The sequence below is a fragment of the Meles meles genome, chromosome 11 (genome assembly GCF_922984935.1).
Source record: "Meles meles chromosome 11, mMelMel3.1 paternal haplotype, whole genome shotgun sequence".
NCBI classification, from domain to species: Eukaryota; Metazoa; Chordata; class Mammalia; order Carnivora; family Mustelidae; genus Meles; species Meles meles.
The window spans coordinates 73223509-73243984 of record NC_060076.1 but is presented as its reverse complement, the minus strand read 5'-3'; the positions used below and the strand labels follow the sequence as shown (position 1 = coordinate 73243984).

The window sequence follows — 20476 nt, the reverse complement described above, 5'->3', positions numbered from 1 at the left end:
CCTAAGATCAGGGCCGTGCATATATTACAAGAGTCCCTTCTAAAGGATCTTTTCTCTCATCTACTTAAATTTCTTGCATGTCTTCTTATTTTAGTTAAAAATCCTTACCAAGACTCACAAAGTCTTCCTCTCCCCAGTCCTTTACACAGCCCCTGCACTTTGTACCATGTAGAACTATTTGTGAGTCTCAAAATATGCCTCTCCCTCTGCCCTTTGTGGGCATGCATCCATACTGATTCTTCTGCTCCCAAAATGATTCCCTACTTGTTTACTGGCCAGTTCCACCAACTCAACCTCAAATATCAATTTATATTTCCTCCTTCTGGGTCAAGTTTCTGAATGGTCTCACCCAAACTCAAAGAAAAGCATGGGCTAGCATTCTCATCGTGTCTACAGCCCAACAAGCTGTCAAGAACTCATTCTGCAGTCTTTTTTTTTTTTTTTTTCATTCTGCAGTCTTACAGCAGGGTTTGAACTGTCCCTTACCACTTAACAGTTGAGTCAACTTAAAGCAAGTTACTGACTTCTCTGTACCTCAGTTTCTTTGTCTAGAAGATGGCTATTAATAGGACCAAACTCAAAGGTTATTGTAAGGTTAAATGACAACATAAATAGATTAGCATGGCACCTGAATCATTATAAGTTCTCCATAAATGTTAACTAATAATCCCTAACTACATTGTTTTAGCATATTTATTGTCCTATCCTCAATAAACTGTGAGCAGTTCGAGGTCAGGGATTATTTGATTAGGGATTATTAGTTAATATCTATGGACTTGGTTAACATTAACCATTAGTTAACATTTTGTCTTGATTTTCCCTTGTGCTCAGCACATAGTAGGTGCTCCACAAATGTCTATTAAATGAGTGAAAATTAAATACCATGAAGATGATCAATGAATGAAAAAGATGCTCATGCTTAAATATGCCAGTTAGTTAATTATTGTGTTAAACATGTCTAGAGTTCTTTAAAATTCTCCAAAGGTGTGCTCACCTGGCTGAACTTTGGCTTGATCCACTGCACATAAGTCGCATCTATAACGTGAGCATGAGAAAGTGGCCTCTTTATCAAAACAGTACAGGGGTGCCTGGGTGGCTCAGTGGCTTAAAGCCTCTGCCTTTGGCTCAGGTCATGATCTTAGGGTCCTGGGATCGAGCCCCGCATTGGGCTCTCTACTCAGCGGGGAGCCTGCTTCCCCCCTCCCTCTGCCTGACTCTCTGCCTACTTGTGATCTCTCTCTCTCTCTCTCTGTCAAATAAAAAATAAAATCTTAAAAAAAAAACAAACCAACAACCTTACCTTCAATCTCCGATCTTAAGGTCCTCATTTATTCTCACCTTTGTGATTCTAGTTCCATAAGGCTCGGGAGTGCCTGAGATAGACAGCTGAGGCTATCCAAGCCTTGACCAATGGCAGAATGAGTCTTCAGTTACAGAATGTGCTGAAACCTGAAAATGACCAGAAACAAGATTATCAAACACCAAGAACTATATCTATCAGCGTTGCCATTGTTGTTGTTGTTGTCGCTATTGTAATGAAAAGGGCTTTTTATAGCCAAGCAAGACCCTGGAATGCTGTAATGGCTTTAGGTGTATATCAAGAATCAGTGCTCTTGGAGACTGGAAAGGGGTTCTCAGATGTCATCATATCATTGCTGACAGAGAGTCTGAGCAAATACTTCCAATGTCAGGGAAGTCATGATACTAGGAGTTGCTCACACCATCAGAAAATATTTCATAAATACTTCAACACACACACTTCCCTAAAATAAGGGTGCCTAAATGTTTTGGTTTGCCCAGAGCAGTTCCAGTTAATAGTCATATCAGGGTGATGGGTATAAAGTGTGCTCCCTTTCATTCTCAAAAGTTTCCTGGTCATCTGCCTATAATTGCCATATATTAGTTCTAGTTTTGTCCCTGAAAGTACAGAAAGTTCTCAGTATATAAAGATAATCAGTACCCCAAAAGAAGACCACCTTAAAGTGAATCCACTTTAAGTGGGAACCAAAATCTCATGGTGAAAAAATGAAAAAAAAAATTTGATTGGGCCAGTACTATGAAAATGAAACTTAACAGTATAGAAAAGAAGTGTGTTTATCCTGTGTCACTAATGGAATTTAAGTAAGAAATGCATCTCTATGCTAATTATTAGAATTAGTTTTTCTTAAGAGGCAAAAAAAATCAGAGGTAAAATATTGATAGAACATTTATTATGTCACGTCTTACTTTTAAAATATTACTATAAAGTGAGTAATTTTCCAAAAGTACTCAAAGGATTCAACCATTCTTCCAAGGGATTTTCCTAATCTTTATTGTTATACTGATTATTCTTATTTGAAGTATCACTCAAGCTGTCTTTGCATCTTATCTTCTTCAGTCTTCATTTGTATGCCATGCTTTTCAACAGCTTCACACAGAATCTAGTAGTGCTCCAACATCACTTTCATCAATTCTATGAAATCCTGTATGGTTTGCAAGGTAATTTGCAATTTCCCCATATGGTAAATTACACTGATCTTCATCGCATTGTGGACTACTGATAAATATCAGAGAATGTGGGGGAATAAAAGACAAAAAAAATGATGTGATAGGTATGGTTTTATGTCACTAAAAAAGTGTTTTATGTCTGAGCTTTTGAAACTGGCAGAACTTAATCAAAATTCAGGTATGTGCTCTGTGTCCACTTTTAAATAATAATAAGCACCATTTTTGAACAATTACTATATGTTAAGTTGTTTGTTAGGCAGTATGAGTACAGAACCGAATATACATTCTTTACCATCAAACAAACAACTTACAGCAATTCAGATAAAAGACAAGGCTCTGGGCATACATAATGCAATGGCATGTACAGGTAATCAGCAATTTCCTAGTGGGTGGGATATTTCATGAGTGAGTAGAGTTTGGCCATACAAAACTGTGAGCTAGCCCCAGGCAAAGGGAGCCTGTGAACCTGTGTGAAGTTTAAAGATGAAAACAGTAGGGCACTTTCTGAGAACTGCATTGAATCATAGCATATAAAGGAAGAGTGCCAAGGAGTGTGACTAGAGAGGTTGTCATGACCAGGCATTAATTGGCCCAGTAAGTACAGAATAAAGCCAAGTTATTGTGGATTCATAAGAATTTAGAAGGAGCAGGCCACTCAATCAGCACTGCCCTCACCACCACCACTAAACTATGATACTGAGGCACTATCTTAAAGTTTTCTAACCTAGTGTTTCTTACAGTGTATTACTGTGTTGTTTTCTCACTAGCAATAGTTATGTTAGCCTAGTAAAAAAGAGCCTGTGTGAGTATAAATACATTCAAAACTAGATAGTTTAGACAGATCAACAAATAGGTAAACAGAAAGGCATTTTTTTATACTCAAAAGATTTTTAAGTGCTCCAGCCTTTCACCCTTTATTTGTGAACACCTGCAGAGTGCATTCTGTAGTCTTTAACTATTTCCAAGTCTTAACTTCAGTCAACTAAGATAGGCTCAGGCCCACCTTTCAAACATAAAATTATTCTGGCAAGTTACTTGGGCTAAGACTTCCATATAGCAGAGTTACAATTAGTGAAGAAAACAGAATTCTCAAATATGACATTGACTATGACTGATTATAAAATATGATATGAAAAAAACCCTTTTAAATCATAATTTTGACTTGTCCTATCTTTTGAGGAAATGAGAAAAATGCCCTTTTTACTGTAAAACTATGTAAATCTCAGAAAATAACCTACCTGTGTAATTGAGTGGCATAGGCCAAATTCCCTTGAAGCATACTCTGTGACAGGGATTTGAAGATACATGAGTTGAGGGAGTGCTCTTGAGAAAAAGTCTTGTAAAGAAGGAAGTGAATCAGGACAGAGAAGAGGTTATAACTGAGCAAGCATATGGTTTCACATACACAAGAGCTCTGGAACATAAATTGTACCAGAGTGCTGTATTTCCTTGAGGCAGGAGCTGATGTACTCTCCCATCACTCAGCCTTTGGCTATAGCTCTTCCTTGGGATGCAGGATGATATTTAAGAATCCACCAGATAAAAGCAATTTCTACAAAGTAGAAAGTCATCTTTGAGCATTTACAGCATCCTGCTAAAGAAGGTGAGGTGGTTCACCAAAACAATGTCTAATACAGTCCACCCCTTGTACTGAGCAAATATACTTGTTTCTCACATTCCATTCACTCTATCCAGCATCTAGGTGCAGCTACTCCAGGATTCTATGGCCATAGTTCCTAAGAAGATTTACAAAAGGGAATTTGTGGGTCAAACTACCATACCTGATGTTGCATTTAAAATCAGAGATCATGCTGATACTATTTCCATCCCTTGCCATCTAGATTTCTCTCACTCTTAGTTCGTCATTCTGATACTCTAGGTGGTTTCTCTGATAGGATGACCCAGATCTTCACCACTAAGGGATTGTAGGCCCTTATAATGCAATGGTTGCCAATTTACTGAACATATGAATACCAGGATCCTAATGGATTACTTTAATACCAAACATATTCTTCCTTGCCCAATATATGGCACCATTCCTACTACCTATGATATTCAGAGACAATTACCCATGCCAATGGGGTAACTCGTTTTTGTGCCTACTGGACTACTAGCACAGGAACTCAGAGTGATGAGGTGGCAACCTTAACTTTAAATTGAATTAGACTCTGGCTGTGTTTTCTGGTGGAAGTGTCTCCCCATCTGGGAACTGGAACCACGAGACTGACAATCTCAATTTGTGGGGTAGGGAAGCACAAAGCCCCTTAAAGTCTCTAGGAGTAATAACAGCAGGACCTTTTCTACTTCCACCTTTTGGTTCCCAGATCCACGTATCTACCTATTTGGAACTCAAACCCATATATTATTCACCCCTCCACTTGTGTCTCAATGTTCTATGAGCCAATGGTATTTAGATGTAGGGGAAACTGGAAAGGGAGTATCTTGGACTGATCCCTCCAAAACAGAACTTGAGATGTGTCCAAAAGCATGGGGTTTATGTGGTTGGTAATTATAGGAAGCTGTCATAGAGGAGTGGGGAAATGAAACAGGAAAGAGAAGGAAACCAATACACATGCATTAAGGAACATATTACAGCTGTGGGCAACTCTGAATCAATCCCAATAGGAACCTGTGGATAGACTGTGAAATACACCTTAGTTTTCCACCTGAGGGGCTAGGAAGCTAATGTACTTATTTTTTAGCTCTCATCTATAGTTGGCTGAGGGTTACTCCATTTTGCCCTCTATGTGGGTGAGAGAGCCCTCAGGTAGAGAGCTGTAGAAGTTGGCAGTAAGACACTATTGGCATATATGGGAATGGTGAGATCCAAGGGGCTGTGGTGGGGGCACTGACACAATTTACTGGTAGGCATCCTAAATGCCATGAAATTAAGTTTCTAGCACCCAGAGGAATGGGGGCTTATAAGAGATATTTAGCCAGAGTTACCTAAGGAGAAATATAGTTACATTTGTTTAAGACTGGATTTTGTGGATGAATGTTTATATACCTTACAATTATATTCATAGTTCACTTTGATATGGGAAAATCAACCCAAAATCTTGCTATGTATATCACCCAGAGCCATGAGAAGAACAACTAGTCGGAAGCTGAGAATCTGTATTACAGCCCCTAGTGGGACTTGCTTTCTCCCTTGGTAAAAAGGCAAACACCTAATTCCAAGGGGTTTAGTTTCTGTAAAAAGCATTAAAGTTCTGGGGTAAGAGGACCTATAAAATGACACCATAAAAGTTGACATATCTCAATTTACTGGTAAAGAAATACAAATGGCACATATCCCAGCTATGTTAGCCAAGACCCTGTAATTATAGATGTTTAATAAAATTAATGGCAATAATCCAAAAATTTTTTATTTTTTTTAAAGATTTTATTTATTTATTTGACAGAGAGAGATCACAAGTAGATAGAGAGGCAGGCAGAGAGAAAGAGAGAGAGAGAGGGAAGCAGGCTCCCTGCCGAGCAGAGAGCCCAATGTGGGACTCCATCCCAGGACTCCGAGATCATGACCTGAGCCAAAGGCAGTGGCTTAACCCACTGAGCCACTCAGGCGCCCCAATAATCCAAAATTTTAAAAGCACATGTGAGAATCAAATAAAATGGAATAAAAGCAGAGTTAATTTTAGACTTTTAAGGAAATTATGGACTAATGATTTCTGCAGCAACCTTGTGAAAAAAACAACTCCAGACCTCATAAATACTAAACGAAGTCTGAAACTCTAAGGCAAACCAGATCCAGAACATTCCATGTTTAAAGGCACAATAGTAATTTTAATTTACTTATTTGAGAGGAATGAGCATAAAATGCTCCAACAAAGACAGTAATATGGTATAGTAAAATGAATATGAGGTGTTAGTCAGATTTGGGTTTTAGTCTTATCTTCAGCACTTACTTGACTAGGAAAACCTGGAAGTTTCAAAGCATTGCTGAGTCTATTTCCTGACAGCAATCATGATACCCTTCTACACACATTATTGCAGGGTTATATTAACTGATATAATATGTAAAAAATTACTTTGGAAATGACATGTTCAATACAACTAGGCCTTAGTTTATGTTTCAATGATAAAAATACAGAGCAGAGACAATTAACCAAATATAACAAAAACCTCCTACTATCCAATCATAAAGAAAAGGTAGATGCTAGGTAGGAAAAACAATTTTGTGTAAAATATTGAAGAAAGGAAATTTTGTCTGAATCACTGTAGCAGGTGGTAGGACTTCTAGTCCTCCCATTTTTCTTGTCCTCTCTCCTCCTGATTGATTACATTTCCCTGACACTTTCAATTAGCAATAATCGCGCCTCGGATAAACCTCATTGGCTATGATACTGCCACTGCACAAAGCTCCCTGACACTTTCAAACTGGGCAGAGCGATGTGACTGTTCTAGGCCAACAGTCTGCTAGCAGAAGTGATATCTGAGTCCACAGGGCCAAAGCTCTAATTACCAGTGCAAAGCCCCCACCCCCACCCCGGTGGCATTTCCTTCACCTACGAAGGTGACTGAGGAGCCTTAGTTGAGACAGTGGAACCAAAAGATCCAAGCCACTTGGGTAAATGATGTGGGGAAATAAGGAATATTATACCCTAGAGCCATCTGGACCCACAGTAGATTTTGCATGAGCAGGAAATAAACCTCTATGACACCTTTGAGTTTGTTTTGTTTTTTTGATTTTTGTTACCACTGAATAACTCAGCCTATCCTGACTTGTATAATCACTGAGGTAACTGGCAGAGGTTTCTATGCTCCTACTTATGACACAACCACAGAGTTCTGCTGATGTTAAACTTTAGATATCAGAATCTCCTAAGTGCTATTAATCAAGAAAACTTTTTTGAGTATATTCAAACCCTTCAATTCACTAACTTGCCTTTCAACTGCATTTTAACAATGCTAGAAAAATTGGTTGGTTTAGTAAATTCAGAAAAAATAAGTTACTTTCCTTCACTCATGAGTGTGCTTCCACAGGAATGTTTAGTCACTACTGAATTCTTCCACCATCTCAAATTTATATTATATAAAAACTACATAGTATAATTGATCTTATTCCATAGCAAACTGCATTGCTATAAATGAATCACAGAAGGAATGGAATTAAGTATAAGGATGGATGTGTCCATTTATATTATAAATTATGGATTATAAGTCCATAGAATGAGCACCCAAATATATCTGCCATTACCACAAAATTTCCATGACTTTGGGCAAATTATTTATAGTCTATTGCCATTTCTCTGTCCATGAAATTGAGAATGTTGGCCATTCCAAACATACTATATTGACAGGGACAGGTAGCCTTGGGGAAAGGGAATGTGTATAGAGAGCAAGGACACATTCCAAAGGGCACTCAGCTCATTAGGAAAGAGACAAAGTAAAATAAAAAAAGAATATGTATTTTTAAATTTTATTTATTTATGTATTTATTTATTTATTTGAAAGAGAATAAGCATGAGCTGTGGGGAGGGGCAGTGGTACAAGCAGACTCTCCACTGAGTGAGGAGTCTGAGATCATGACCTGAGCTGAGTCAGATGCTCAACCAACCGAGCCATCCAGGCACCTCCAGAATATTTAATTTAAATTGCAGTGGCTCATCAAGTATATATAGTTGGTTTTTAATTTCCCTTTTATTTTGAAAGAACTGACTAGAAAAGACTCCCTGCCACTTAGAGTGGAGAGCAGTCACAGGGTGGATTTCTGAAGAGGATGCTTTGTTTCCTACACTATGTTTGGATTAGTCTTTCAAATACTAATCAATGTCACTAACTTCTGAGATGTGTGGTTCTGTGATTTGGAATTTTGTTATTGATCCTTGTCATGGTTGTCAAAGTGTGGTTACCTGGACCAGCAACAGAAGCATCACTTGGGAAATTTTTAGAAATGTAAACTTGGCCCTACCCCACCTATTGAATAAGTACTTAGGTGGGGTAAGGCCGTCTGTTTTAACAAGTCCTTCCTGTGGTTGTTATGCATGCTCAAGTTTGAAAAACACTGGGCAAAAGGGTCTTTCCTTAGAAATCTGCAAAACGTAAAATGCTTTAAATGCATTCTAGTATTCAGAGATCTGATACAAATCAAGCACCTGTAAGACCTTTTTCTACCAGAGAATCTATATTTTCTGATTCTTTTAGATTAAGATCTGACACCCTAAATTTCAAAATGGAGCTAGTTTTTATGTTTAAGTAATAAACCCTTGAAAATATGCGATTTATATTGGAAATGCTGACACAATCTTAATGATAGCATTGCAAATGGCGATGCTACAATTAAGATTCAATCTCCTTTGGAAAAAAAAGAAGGGAGAGAGAACCTGAAGAAGGAGGTTACTGTTCAATGAAATGCTCTGTCACTTGCCACAATGATTCTTAATTGTGTCTCATTATGGCAAGGTGATCATTACTCTACTTGTCTGTCTGATTTAGAGACCACTAAAAGTGTCTTGTAACACGCAGCTGTCTCCCTTGCAACAGTCCTTTGGCTCTCACCCTCTTTACTCAGAATCTGCCCAATTATTTGTCATTAAAGTAATAAAAAGGACTGCAGCAGAAAATGTGGGAGGTAACAGTTGGAGGTCTGCCCGGGGAGGAAGAAAAAATGCAAACTGTTTTCAAGGCACTGGGAAGGTGACATCGTTAATTAAATGTTAGGGAATATGCAAATCAGTCCCACTCTCAACAGACTGTGATAAAACTGAGAAAACATTATTATCACTGCAAGTAAGAGAAGACCACGTTACCCCATCTGGAAGACGATGTCATTTTCTACTGGAGACTCAGGCAAGGAAGGGAGGGGGCTGGGAAAGAGATGATGAAGGTGGAGTTGTTCAGGGTCATTGAGTGTGCTCAGGCTGTTAAGAGTTCGCAATTAAGGTGTCAACACAGAGGGCCAGTGGATTACAACTTTTAATGAGGGATGTTTGTCTAATCACAGGATTTGCACACCCAATTTCCTCTGCAAAATGACTTACAACTCATCAGCAGGCAGTGTTTTTGTAGGTGAAAAGAAGGGGAAAGGAAGTGAGGAGGAGGCTGACAGCTGGCATGGTAGGCATCTTGGGGGTTGTTCCAAAGGTGGTAATGAAGCAAAGTACTAAGAGGTACATGGACACTTGCTTATTTATTAAAAATATACTGAATACCAACAAAGGACTCGGGGCCTTTGCTCAAGCTAAAAGCTCTCCTGTCCTCCTGTAACTTGTTGCCTTGGCCAACTCATTGCTCATCTTTTGGACTTTGTAGTTAATGTCAATTCCGTGTGAAAACTATCCCTTATTCCCACCCCCAGATAAATATACCAAAGCAAAAAAAGTATGCTTGCTTTACACAGTTTCAAGGCAAATTCTCTTGCTTCCTTATTCCCTCCAATTTCAGATATTTATGTGAAACCTTATATGGAAATATTGGAGCCATACCTGACTGACCCTAGAGTTTCTCAGGTGGACTTTATTTCATATCAAGGAAATTAAAGTCTTCTCAATAACCTTTAGGAAAAGTCCTCTGCATACTGCATTAGTTAACAACTCCTTCATTTAGATACTTAATTAAAACTCAGAAATCTATATGTCAGCTGGGCTTACTCATGAGCTTTGGTGACCTGGAGGTTGGGTTAGGTGACCCTGCTGTTGGGTAGGCTGGGCTTGCTCAACTACCTGGCTCTAAGTTGGCTCAGGAAAGCCTTGGTTTGGACAATTGGGCTCTTTTTTCCCAGGGTCTCTAATCTTCTAATAGGCTAGCATATGCTTATTCACAGGCTGGGGAGAGGGTTCTGGGAGAGAGTAGAAATATGCAACAGGTTAAGGCATAGGTTTGGAACTTGTGTGCTCTCACTTTTGTCCCATTCTATTAGCCTGAAGATTAATTCTAGAATCAAGGGATGGGAATTTACTCTACCACTTAATGGAAGGAGCTACACTGTAACAATTCAAAGGGCTTAGAGGCAGGCAGGGTTGAAAAATCGAGGTACTCAGTTCCTATCTGCGGGTGTGGATAGAGCTGAATGTCCTGTGCTATATGGATCATGGGGACGTGGGGGTATCTTATGGTATCTTATGCCAAAAACCACTGTCAAGAGATTGTGATAAAACTGAGAAAACAGATTCCTTCCAGCCACAGAATGAACTTCCTTGCTATATTAATTTCCTAAGCTGCTATAGCAAATTATCATGAACACAAGAGATTTTTAAAAGGTAAATTTATTTTCCCACAATTCTGGAGGAGAGAATCCTGGAATCTTCCTCTTCTGTCTCTTTTAAGTATATCTGTCATTGAATTTAGGGCCCACCTGGATAATTCAGGATGGTATTCTAATTCCAGAATTCTAACTAAATTATATCTGCAAAATAAAGTATTATTCACAGGTTCTGGGATTAGGAATAGACATACATTTTCAGAGATCAGTATTTAGCCCAAGGCTACCTACTGTCTGGCTCCACTCAAAATATGCACATCATTTCCACATGCAAAATACAATTCACCTCATCTCAAGATCCCGAAAGTCTCAGCTCATTATAGGCATCAGCTCAGATTTAATTTCTCATTGTATATCATCAACTCAAAAGTCAAAAATCACATCGAAATCATCTAAATCATGTCTGGATGAGACTCAGTATGATCCATGATGGGACAAAATTCCACTCTTATCTGTGGACCTGTGAAATGAGTACCACAAGTTACCTGGTTCCAAAACCCAATGGTGGGACACACATAGGGTATAAGAGTTAGAGCCATTATATTCCAAAAAAAAGAAAATGAAAGGAATAAAGGAGTCACCAGTCACAAGCAATTTTAAAGTCCAGAAGGGAAAATTCCATTAGGTTTCAAGACTGAGAATAACCCTCTATGGCTCAAGGTTCTCTGTTCCGGGCCAGAGGCTCTGCCCTGCAGGCCTGTGGCAGCTCAGCCGGCTTCTGCACCTGCTCAGTTCTTTAGGCCTGTGCCTCTCACTCTTTCAACCTCTTCAAGTCTTTCTGCTTTTTGGTTTTGTTTTATTTGAAGACTAGCACAGACTGAGCACTATAAAGTCGCTCTATCAGCTTGTTTCTTTTCTATAGACTTTTGTGAGCCCAACAGACCACTTCCACTTTGTCCTGTCTCTGTCCCCTTTGGGATTCGCCTTCAGTTAGCAGAGTTTCTGCTGATACAACATTCTCAAAAACCTTTCAGGTCTTCTGTGTATGTCACAGGATCCACACCATTAGACAAGAGGATTCCCAACACATCTTTCCTGGAAAACCTCATCTCTATTACTGGACTCTGCTGAGATGATTGTATGTGTGAGTCACATGCCCAATCTCCTCAGCAAAAGATTATTCAGACACACTGCTGGCCTTCTCTCCAGGACATTTTCCTTACAGCGAATCTCCCAAGTTTAGCATCTTTTGCAATGAGAATATGCTGAGAGTTTCCCAAAGAAGAGCTTGCTCCTTTTACTTAACAGTTTCTTCCTTAATTTCTCTCTTTCCCCTTGCACTTTAATATAAGCATTAAGAAGAAAACAAGCCACACCTTCAACACACAGTTTGGAAAACTCCTGCACAAGCAGTCAAGTTCATCACTTAAAAGTCTATGTTCTACAGATTTAATGCAATCCCTATCATGACACCAACAGCATTTTTTACAGAACTAGAATAAACAATCCTGATATTTGTATGGAACCACAAAAGACCCTGAATAGCCAAAGCAATCTTGAGAAAGAAAAACAAAACTGGAGGTATCACAATTCTAGACTTCAAGTTATATTACAAAGAGGTAGTAATTAAAACAGTATGGTACTGGCATAAAAAAAGACATTTAAATCAATGGAATAGAATAGAAAACTCAAATAAATCCACACTCATATGGTCAGTTAATCTTCAACAAAGGAGGAATGAATATGCAAGGAGAAGAAGTCTCTTCAGCAAATGGTATTGGGAAGACTGGACAGCTACATGCAAAAGCACCAAACTGGACCACTTATCTTACACCATACACAAAAACAAACTCAAAATGGATCTGAGACCCAAATGTGACACCTTAAACCACAAAAATCCATGAAGAGAGCATAGGCAATAATTTCCCTGACATCAATCATAGCAACATTTTCTAGATATGTCTCTTGAAAGAAGGGAAACAAAAGCAAAATTAAACTATTGGGACTACATCAAAATAAAAAGTCTCTGCACAGCAAAGGAAACAATCAACAAAACTAAAAGGCAAACTACTGAATGGTAGAGGATATTGTCAAATGACATATCCAATAAAGAGTCAGCACCCAAAATATATAAAGAACTGATACATCTCAAAACCCAAAAAACAACTAACCCAATTAAGGTGGTCAGACGACATGAACAGACATTTATCCAAAGAAGTCATACAGATGGCCAACAGACATACAAAACGATGTTCAACATCACTCATCAGGGAAATGCAAATTGAAAATACAAAAAAAGTATCTCACACCTGTCAGAATGACTAAAATCAAAAATACAAGAAACAATGTGTTGACAAGGATGTGGAGAAAAAGGAACCCTCCTGCACTACTGGAATGCAAACTAGCGCAGCCACTGTGGAAAACAGTATGAAGGTTCCTCAAAAAATTAAAAACAGAACTTCCGTACAATCCAGTAATCATGCTAATGGGTATTTACCCCCAAAATACAAAAATACTAATTCAAAGGGATACATGCATCCCTATGTTTATTATAACATATGCTACAATAACCAAACTATAGAAGCAGCTCAAGTGTCCATTGATAGATAAATGGATAAAGATGTGGTACACACACACACACACGCCCCCCCACAGGAATATTATTTGGCCATAAAAAATGAAATCCTGAAGTTTGCAACAACATGGGTAGACCTAGAAATTATAACATTAAGCAAAGTAAGTCAGCCAGAGAAAGACAAGCACCATATAATCTCAGTCATATGTGCAATTCAAAAAACAAAACAAAAAAAATGAGCAAAGAAAAACAGAAAAACCAAGAAATAGACTCTTAGCTATAGAGTACATACATGGTTATGAGAGAGGCGGTCAGTGGGGGGGAGGTGGGGGAATAAGTGATAGGGATTAAATAATATACTTATCATGATGAAAGAGAAAATCTATGTTCTACACAAGTATAGAACACAAGTCAGCCATGTTTTCTGTTACAATATAACAAGAATTGCCTTTTCTGCAATTTCCAATAACATGTTCCTAATTTTCTTCTTAGCCCTCACTAAAGACTATCTTTAACATCCCGATTTCTTCCAATAGTGTATACAAGGCAATTGATTTATTTTATTTTATCATGCATCTCAAGATTTTTCCAACCTGTACCCATTATCAAATTCCAAAGCCACTTCTGCCTTTTAGGTGTTTATTTACATTTACAGCACCCCATTTCAAAATATGTATCTATTTCCTACAACAAATTACCACAAACTAGATGGCTTCAAACTACAGAAATGTATTCTCCGATGTTTCTGGAAACTAGAAATTCAAAATCTAGTAGGATCGTACTTCCTCTGGGGATGTTGGGGAAAATCCATTTCTTGCCTCTTCCAGCCTCCGGTGGCTTGAAGCATTTCTTAATGCTTGTAGCCACATCACTCCAATCTCTGTCTCCATGGTCACAGTTGTCATTAGGTTTAGAGCCTACTATGATGATACCCTCATCTCAGATTCCTTACATTAATTACATTATTTAATTACATTAATTAATTACAAAAACCCCTTTTCCAAATAATTTGACACTCACAATCTCTGAGGACTAGGATATGGACAGAGATTTTTTTTTTGCATTTCTTTTATTTGTTTATTTACAGCATAACAGTGTTCATTGTTTTGGCATCACACCCAGTGCTCCATGCAGTATGTGCCCTCCCTATTACCCACCACCTGGTTCCTCAACCTCCCACCCCCCCGCCCCTTCAAAACCCTCTGGTTGTTTTTCAGAGTCCATAGTCTCTCATGGTACATCTCCCCTTCCAGTTTCCCTCAACTCCCTCTCCTCTCCATCTCCCCATGTGGACAGAGATTTTTCAGGGCCACCAACCAGTCCACTACACTGTCATCACCTCATTATTGTAGCTAATTCACTTGTGAGGCTAGTAACAGCTCTGGTCATTTGTGCCCCAGCTCTTACTAATCCATGTGAATTTCTTTTTAGTTAACTATTATTATATTACAAAGCAACCCACAACTTCATGTCTTAAATAATATTATCTAATGATTCTGGGAGTTGACTACATAGGTCTATTTCACTTCATGTCAGCTGGGACACTAGGATGGTTGGAAAAATCCAAATGATCTAAATCTTATGGGTGCCAGTTGGTACTAGCTATTGGCTGAAGTTCCAACAGGGCAGTGGCTGGGGACCACAGTTCTCCACTGCATGGGCCTCTCCTTATGTTTTTGGGGGTTCCTTATAGCATGATGACTTGATTTCCAACATGGAGCATCAAAAGGAAAGAAGGATAAGTTGACAGTTCTTTCAAGGCGTGGGCTTAGAAATATTAGATTAATTATGACAGAATTCTCTCAGTCAGAATAGTCAGAATACCAACCCATATTTAAAGGGAGGAGAAACAAGCTTCAGTTTTCAATGGAAGTACATCATGAGCATACAGAAGTGGGAGTAAATGTTGACAACTATCTTTGGAGGCCAGTTACCACAGTCTTCCTTCCTTCACCCCACCAGCAGGTCTACCATGAGTGTTTCACAAGCTTGTCTGGCTGAAAGGGTAAATGAGAGCTGAAATATAGCTCATGCTCCACTTGCCAAACCAATTATTGGCTAGAGCAAGGCTACTTCCATTCACAGAAAAGCATGCTTTTCCCATATATTCCCTATGGAATAATGGTAGCTTTGTCTACCAACAGACCCAGAAGTTAGCACTGTACTTCCAGTATGATTACTCAGCAAAACCAAGGTTACTAGCAGAGGGATTTTGTATTTGAATGGAAAGTATGTTGATCTTAAAGTTGTAAGTCCTTTATTTGAGACTGGCCCCTGCTACTTACTAGCTAAGTTGACCTAGACAAGTCACTTATCTCTTTACAGCAGAGTTTCTTCATCTGCATAATAGAGATAGTAATTATTCCCTTTATTACTCTTATAGCACGGTAAGGGTCACGTGATAATACATGTAAGACTACTGTGGAAAATACAGGCTACTGTGTAAATTTTAAGTCTTCATCCAGAAAGTATGCTCACTCCCACCTAGTTTTGCAGATGCCAATCCCCTATCTTCATTTGGGAATTAGAGCACAAAGGGCTATGAAACACTGGCCCACAGAAATCTCTCTAACTAGAGGAAATTAGTAAGAATAAGGCACCTTTTGTGATGAAAATATCTTCTTATTGGAACAAAGATCATCGGATATTATCACTTCTATACCTCATTTGCCAGGTCCTCCCAACTATGGAACATGAAGAGATAAGAAACAGTCCTAGTTCCGACAGTATTCTATGTTTATTTTCCAAGCCCTCCAGGAGGAAGAATACCACCTGCCCACTTTAAATGAGTGCAGTGCATATTGAAAACACAAGGCACTAGGTAAATGATAGATAATTACCAAGCACACATTGACATTATGTAAAACACTCTGGCATTTTTCTGTGCTGCGATCCATTGAACTGTATCACTCTGATGACCAAATAATGAATTACAATCCACTTATGAATGCTCTGTGTTTAATGCTAACCTTCTGCTACATCTCCTCAGTTCCTTGACCATGAAGACAAGTGCACATACAGGGTGCGTGTGAATGCATCAGATTTCTCATTTTTATAGTTAATGAATATGCTTTTCAGACTGATGCCTCCAAGAATAGTTGTTATACCCAAGTTTGACACACAAAACGGATTTATCTGCAGAGTTGCCTTGTTACACAGTTGTGTGGTAGAATGAATTCAGTGTCAGTACACAGCTATAGTTACTCTTGGGAGTAACCATCCATTGTCCAGCAGCATATTAATGCTACACAATAGGACTTTGTGTAGTCCAATGCTGTAGTGAACTTATTATCACTTATAATTGATAAAAAGCTGTTACTTACTATATGCCAAAGTCTGTGACAAGTGCACTATACATATTTACTTACTCTAAACCCTGCAAGGAAGGTTTCACCTAGCCTGTCCAATGTCACTCAGGATAATAAGTGTTGGAACTGGGGTTCAAATCTGGGTGATATTACATCTAAATCCCAGGCTTTTATATGGCACTGACTTCCAGGAAATAATGTTAGTTTTTCCAGTAAGCTTCTTATGGATTTCCAAACTCTATAGTCTTTGGACTAAAGGAAGTAACAAGTCCCATTCAGTTCTATCATTCCACACCTTATCTCTAGACATGAAGTTCTGGGTTTTACCTCTCATCTGAATTTTAGTGATTCCATATGACTTAGACTTTCCAAACTTAAAAATGCAAAAAATTCTTCAGAGAAGGAGGATGTCTCAAACGTGCCAGCCCATTTGAGTAGTCTTTGTTTAGAGGCCAGATTGAGTAGTGTTTAATATCCCAGAACAAACAAATCCAACTCTAAAAGCACTGGCAAGTTGATGCTAATTTTACTAATTTTTAAAAAAGATTTTATTTATTTATTTGACAGAGAGAGATCACAGGTAGGCAGAGAGGCAGGCGGGGGGGGGGGGAGGGGAAGTAAGCTCCCCACCAGCAGAGAGCCTGACTCGGGGCTCGATCCTAGGACCCTGAGATCATGACCTTAGCCGAAGGTAGAGGCTTAACCCACTGAGCCACCCAGATGCCCCTAATTTTACTAATCTTTTATGGAATGGAGAGAATTCACATCTCACACCAGATGGCCATAATCTAGAAGAACAATTGTATTAGACATCTTTTTTTTTGCCCCCAGAGTTCTCTCCCCTTTATCAGCCAGTTTCTGACTTGCTTCTTCCCCTTTCTCTAGTCCTTTCAAATGCCCTTTTCTCAATTTAGTTCTTTCCTCAGTTTGAGTGCCCAACTCAGTAAAATAAGGCCATGTTAAAAGGGAGAGTTGGCCACTAAATAATAATTTTGATTTCTTCCCTCTCACGTAAGTTAGTGATGATACACAGACTCCATTCTACCTACACACACATACCACATCCCCTGTGAGCACAAGCACACACCCTATATAGCACATATTTGCACACACACACAACACACACACCCGACACAGCACATTGTATATACACCGCATTCCACCCAGACAGGGGCACTCTCCTTGTACATCACACGTTAAACACAAACTGCACCTCCTTGTACATCACACGTTAAACACACACTGCACCACGCGCACATCCCGTCTGTATCACAGATGCCATACACATGAAACACACACACCACAGTATACCAGGCAACATCCCCCAGGCTAGACCAAACCAATTAAAAGGAGTGAGCTAAGATCACGTGCTGCTGTACTATTTCAGTAGGGCTTCCAAAACATATGAAAACTTCCATTTCTCCAATATCAAGTTTCTCAAAGTAAAAATTATTTTAAAGCAACCATACTGTCCAGATAATAAAGCTAAAACACTGCTACTCCCTTACAAAAATATAAAATGATCAGGTTAATTAAAATTCTTTCCTAACCTTGAATTTTGAATAAATTTATTGTTATTGACAAACCATAAGTGACTCTTAATCTCACAAAACAAACTGGGGGTTGCTGGGGAGAGGTGGGGTTGGGAGAGGGGGAGGAGGGTTATGGACATTGGGGAGGGTATGTGCTATGGTGAGTGCTGTGAAGTGTGTAAACCTAGCGATTCACAGACCTGTACCCCTGGGGATAAAAATACATTATATGTTTATTAAAAAAATAAGAAATAAAAGATACAAATTCTGGTTTAAAAAAATTTATTGTTATTGTGCCTATTCAATACCATTTGGAATTTAAATAAGAAATAAAACATTCACAGATGCCTGGGTGACTCAGTGGGTTAAAGCCTCTGCCTTCAGCTCAGGTCATGATCCCGGAGTCCTGGGATCGAGCCCCACATCGAGCTCTCTGCTCAACTGGGAGCCTGCTTCCCGCCCCACCCCCCGCCGCCTCTCTGCCTACTTGTGATCTCTCTGTCAAATAAATAAATCTTTTAAAATAAAAGAATAAAACATTCACAAAGGATATCATTTGCCCCAAAACCAAATGGCTCAAAAGAATAACTATAAATACATTAATTTGCAAAATGAACTGAATATAGCATAATACTCATTTCACTGACAAGGACAGGGAATGATGGGAAGGTAGAGTGATAGGAAAAATCAGGTATTGATTTTTTTTTTTTTTACAACTCCACATGACTTGCAGTTTTGTTTTCTTTCTTTTTTTTTTTTTTAAAGCTAATTAAGCTATCAGAATCTTAGACTCTTGGTTTTCAAAGTCCATACAGACATATAAAAGCTTTAATTATTTAGCATTTCTCTAGAGAAAGAATCTGTATTATTAAACAACCTTCAGGTCACACTCATTCACAGAGTGAGGATTAAAAACAACTTTACTCGCAGGCTGTACTGTGATTTACATCTCCTGGGGTTCATCTTGGTGACACCTTTGCCAGAGAACCAAAGTCTGAGCTCTCCACACACTGTGGTTCCCAGAATGAACCAAAAGGGGTTCAGTGACTTAAAACCCAGTGAGGCTTGCAGCCTTCTGCACACTGGTATCTGCCACTGGGGTCACTTTGGTGGCCCCCAAACTGCTGTGACTCCTGACCTCCCACGGCACCTGGGGATAGTTCTGAGCAGTACCCTAGAGACAACGAGGAATGTAAGTTAAAACCCATGTGGTGATTACAGTGGATAACACTGTATGTATTGTGGTCTCATCAAAAAACAAAATTTTTTTAAGAGTGTGTGTGTGTGGTGATGAATAAAATTAACTAGACGGAAGAGATCCTTTCACAGTGTGTATGTATGGCAAATCATCACAAGGTACACTTTAAATATTTTACAATGTTGTCACTTACACTCCTATTAAGCTTAAAAATACCCACCCAAGCCCTGACTCACTTGGGAGGGGACAGAGGCTGAGTGCTGGGATAAATGACTTTATTTAAAAGAACAAACAAGTATCATTTTTCTTCTTATTACCAAGATAAAACATCCATTGTGGAAATTTTAGAAAACTGATGAGTAAAAGGGAAACAAGGATTACCAAGCTGTAATTTTCTGCCAAAAGATAACCACCACAGGCCTCTGGGTAATATTTATCTCATCCCATTTTTTCCCCTTTACTTAGAAACATATTAAGTTGCCTTAACTGTATGCCTTAGGCAAAGGGCATTTACTATACCGTCATCTATTTTACTAAAAATGAATAACATAGGGTGCCTGAGTGGCTCAGTCAGTGAAGCGTCTGCCTTCTGCTTGGGTCCTGATCCCAGGGTCCTGGAATCCAGCCCCGCATCGGGCTCCTTGCTCAGTGGGCAGCCTGCTTCTCCCTCTGCCTCTGCCTCTCTCCCCTGCTTGTGCGCTCGCTCTCTCTCTAATAAATAAATAAAATCTTCTAAATAAATAAATAATAAATAAATAATTTTGTAAACAATTAGTGAGGAAAGCTTATGGATCTGGAAATAATTCTAAAATACCTAGAATTATGTCCTATGATATAAAGAGAAATAAAACTTTACAGGACTGTATATTTAAATGAACTAAAAGAGAATCTACCTCCTTTCCCAGAGGAAAAAAAATCATATTTATAGACAGCATTATATTAAAAGAACATTTTATATTTCACACCAAAGGGTACCTTCACACATGAGAACTCCAAGTTAGGAGCAACAAAGCCCTGTGAGTTATGCTGAGTGCCTGCAATTTATAATACAAAATGCTCAACCCATGCAAGTTTGAAACGTACAGGTGTTTTGTTTTGTTTTTTTTAATCACACTCAAAATTTAGTATGGCTTATAATTTTTATATAACTCAATATAAAACACAGATTAGCTTCATATAAAATACTAGAATTGAAAACTGACATCAGTCTTAACAGTGGTGAGGCAGCCTTCA

At 38.7% G+C, this 20476-nt stretch overlaps 1 pseudogene; it reads right to left on the bottom strand.

Annotated features, from left to right (window-relative positions):
• Window positions 1-6655: 6655 nt before the first annotated feature.
• Window positions 6656-6851, bottom strand: LOC123953606 (annotated as a pseudogene).
• Window positions 6852-20476: the final 13625 nt, after the last annotated feature.